This window comes from Anolis carolinensis, unplaced genomic scaffold, assembly GCF_035594765.1.
Source record: "Anolis carolinensis isolate JA03-04 unplaced genomic scaffold, rAnoCar3.1.pri scaffold_9, whole genome shotgun sequence".
NCBI classification, from domain to species: Eukaryota; Metazoa; Chordata; class Lepidosauria; order Squamata; family Dactyloidae; genus Anolis; species Anolis carolinensis.
In genome coordinates, this window is record NW_026943820.1 from 27,291,262 (window position 1) to 27,295,905 (window position 4,644).

Below are 4,644 nucleotides of genomic sequence, written 5' to 3' on the forward strand. Positions count from 1 at the left end.
GCCACCATCATAGAATTCTAAAGTTGGAAGAGACCTCATGGGCCATTTAGCCCAACACCTTTTTTCCAAGAAGCAGGAAAATCACCTTCAAAGCACCCCAGATAGATGGCCATCCAGTCTCTGTTTCAAAACCTCCAAAGAAGGAGCCTCCACCACACTCCAGGGCAGAGAGAGAGTTCCACTGCTGAACAGTGAGGAAGTTCTTCCTGATGTTCAGGTGGAATCTCCTTTCCTGTAGTTTGAAGCCATTGTTCCTTTGCATCCTAGTCTCCAGGGCAGCAGAAAACAAGCCTGCTCCCTCCTCCCTATGATTTCCCCTTACGTATTTATCCCTGGCCCTCATCATGTCTCCTCTCAGCCTTCTCTTCTGCAGGCTAAACATGCCGAGCTCTTTCAGCCGCTCCTCATAGGGATTGTTCTTCAGACCTTTGATCATTTTAGCCACCTTCCTCTGGATACATGCCAGCTTAGAGTCAACATCTCCCTTCAATTGTGGTGCCAAGAATTGGACACAGTATGATTCCAGGTGTGGTCTGACCAAGGCAGAATAGAATAAGGGGGAGCAGGACTTCCCTGGATCTAGGCACTAGACTCCTCTTGATGCAGGCCTAAATCCCATTGGCCTTTTTAGCCGACACATAACACCATTGGCTCATGTTTAACTTGTTCACGAGGACTCCAAAATCTTTTTCTTGCGTCCAGCTGCTGAACCAGGCATTCCCATTCTGTATCTTTGCATTTCATTGTTTCTGCCTAAGTGGAGTCTCTTGCATTTGTCCCTGTTGAAGTTCATTTTGATAGTTTTGGCCAATCATCTCTCTAAGCTGTTAAGATCCTTTTGAATTCTGCTCCTGTCTTCTGGAGTATTGGCTCTCCCTCCCAATTTAATGATCCTGCCTACTAACCCTTCATCTAAGTCAATAATAAAGATGTTGAACAGAACCTTCCTTTCTTCTGTCCTACTACTACAGGCATTTAGAGGGACCCTGAGCAGGCGCTCGGCTTGGAAAAGCTTGTTCCTGACCCTGGGCTCAAGGCCAAAGCGGCCCCAGCAAGGACACTCCACCCCCCTCCCCAAGGACACAGCCTTGCGCTTCTACGCTTTCCTTCAACTTAATTTCTCCCAATAAAGCAAAGGCTTGGGGCACATTTCATGGAGGAGAGGTTGCTTTATGCACTTCCAGGCTCCTTCTAGAGAGAAAAAGCAGGGTATAAATCAGGTTTTGGCAAACTTCAGCCCTCCAGGTGTTTTGGACTTCAACTCCCATAATTCCTAACAAAACAACAAAGTTTGCTCATGCCTGATATAAATCAAATAATAATAATAATAATAATAATAATAATAATAATAATAATAATAATGGTAAAGGTTTTCCCCTGATGTTAAGTCCAGTCGTGTCCGACCCTGGGGGTTGCTGCTCATCTCCATTTCTAAGCCGAAGAGCCGGCGTTGTCCGTAGACACCTCCAAGGTCACGTGGCCATAGGCATGACTGCATGGAGCACCGTTACCTTCCCGCCGGAGCAGTACCTATTTTTTTTCCATTAATTGTTATTAAGAATAAAAGAAAGATTTACTTTTACGTAAAAAGAGTGAGAACATTTCAGATATAGTAAAGTAGGAAAAAGAGAGTTTAAAATGGAAAAAGGAAATGAGTGAGAGAGAAAAAGAATATTGTTACTACTTTTTTTCTTGGTAATGGAATTTTTGATTTATTCTCTAATAAAGAAAGCATTTCAAAGTTCATCTGTCTATCATTTTATAGTCTCTTTCTTGGTCTCGTGGATGGTCTTTAGTGCTTTTTTCCAGATTAGAAACTTTATTTTGTTTTCTTTTAGCCAGTCTTTGAAGAGGGTCCAATCTGTCGTTTTAGTAATCTTTCCTTGAGATTTAGATATTAGCATTGTTAATAAGTCCATATTCAGTACCTATTGATCTACTCACATTTGCATGTATTTGAACTGCTAGGTTGGCAGAAGCTGGGGCTAACAGCAGGTGCTCTCTCTGCAACCCACATTCGAACCTGTGACCTTTCAGGCCACAAGTTCAGCAGCTCAGGGCTTTAACATGCTGCACCACTGGGGGCTATTATTATGATATAATATATATTATATAATAATAATAATAATAATAATAATAATAATAATAATAATAATAATATAACAAAGACAAAGAACTGGTGGGATCGCAAGCCTGAAAAAGTTACAGAAAATGAACATGCCAAACTAATCTAGGACTTCTGAATTCAGATGGACAGAGTTTTGGAGCACAAGACCTCACAATTATGTTAAAAAACAAAGTATGGATAATTGATGTTGCAATCCCAGGCGACAGCAGGATTAATGAGAAGCAACTGGAAAAGCTGACACGATATGAGGATTTAAAGATCTAATTAAAAAGACTGGCATGAGCCAGTCAAGGTGGTCCCAGTGGTGATCAGAACAATGGGTGCAGTGCCTAAAGACGTTGGCCAACACTTAAACACAAATAGGCACTGAGAAAATTACCATCTATATGCAGCAAAAGGCCACCCTGCTTGGATCTTTACGCATTATTCGCCGATACATCACACCGTCCTAGACACTTGGGAAGTGTCCAGTGTGTGATCCAATGCAGCAGCCGTCATAGTGATCTTGTTTGCTGTGTACTCATCTTGTTGTGTATCAAATAATAATAGGATAAAATAATACCAGAGAGCCTGCCACCACCCTGTAATCTTGCCGGTGCTGCCGTTTGGCCTAATGGCAAGATGACGGACATTATTATTGTCTGCCGATTGGGAATCCTCTTCGGGACACTAATAAAATAGTTTTAAGATTATGACAGAGGAGAAGGATGGTTTTGGACTTTGCTCAATATTGGGTAGAGTTGGGTGTGTTGCTGCTAGGACTATGTCAGAACACAACTGATCATCTTAACACTATTTACTGGCAATTTATTAATTCCAAACCACCACTTGACCTGTCCTATCCCCATCAACATTATTTTAAGATCTCTTCCCCAACACTAGCACATTGCACTTTAAGAACAACTGCAAAGTTTGCACTTTAACAACACAACCGTTCAATGCTAAGGCTGCACAGGGTTCCATACTTTGCACTTTAACAATACAATAGTTCAATGCTAAGGCTTCCCTGTCTGCACAGGGTTCCATACTTCGCACTTTAACAACACAACCGTCCAATGCTAAGGCTTCCCCTTTTGCGCAGGGTTCCATACTTCGCACTTTAACAACACAACCATTCAATGCTAAGGCTTCCTCGTCTGCGCAGGGTTCTATACTTTGTACTTTAACAACACAACTGTTCAATGCTAAGGCTTCTCCGTCTGCGCAGGGTTCCATACTTCGCACTTTAACAACACAACCATTCAATGCTAAGGCTTCTCCGTCTGCGCAGGGTTCCATACTTTGCACTTTAACAACACAACCGTTCAATGCTAAGGCTTCCTCGTCTGCGCAGGGTTCCATACTTTGCACTTTAACAACACAGCCGTTCAATGCTAAGGCTTCCTCGTCTGCGCAGGGTTCCATACTTTGCACTTTAACAACACAACCGTTCAATGCTAAGGCTTCCTCGTCTGCGTAGGGTTCCATACTTTGCACTTTAACAACACAGCCGTTCAATGCTAAGGCTTCTCCGTCTGTGTAGGGTTCCATACTTTGCACGTTACTCATTGGGCCATTTAGCCTGACCCTCTTCTGCCTTTGTGCCATGTGGGCCGGAGAAATGGCTTCAATGGGCCGTATGTGGCCCGCGGGCCATAGTTTGGGGACCCTGGTTTAACCCATTGCGCCACGGGGGCTCCTGATGCCACATCAATGTGAAACCATACACATCTATATATATAAAAGAGTGATGGCATCAGGGCAGCGGACAAAACAACAAAACTACAGGCCCCCCAACCTCGAAATTTGACAACACAACCCATCATTCACGGCTCTAGGTTTATACAACAAAAAGAAAAGAAAAATAAAGTCCTAATTACAGGGAGAGGAATAATTGTTTTTATCCAATTGCTGCCAGTTAGAAGGCTAAGCTCCGCCCACTTGGTCTCCTAGCAACCTACTCAGCCCAGGGGACAGGCAGAGTTAGGCCTCACTTAGGCCTCTTCCACAGATTATCAGATTTTACCTGGATTATATGGCAGTGTAGACTCAAGGCCCTTCCACACAGCTATGTAACCTATTTAGAATCTTATATTACCTGCTTTGAACTGGATTATCTTGACTCCACACTGCCATATAATCCACTTCAGTGTGCATACTAAACATAAAGACTACCATACAACAGACATTCAATACCACCACTACCTCAACAGCACCAGACAACACCACAGCAACGCGTGGCTGGGCACAGCTAGTTATATATATTCCAAAACAGAGCACCCATCCTTCGAATCGCATCCGAATCGCTCTTGCACATCGTTGTGAAACTTCAGGTCCCACACTGGCATTCAGGTATTGACCTTGGGGAGGGGGGAGGCAAAGGTGAAGCAGGTTCATTTTCCCCTCCCCACCCGAATAGCCATAGCAAAAAAGAAGGCAAGAATGGGAGCAATGCTGGGCCTGGCAGACTCAGAGCTGCTCCTTGCCCCAAGGCAATGGGGGGAGATTTGGAGGAATGTCTGCTTGAATGCATGCGG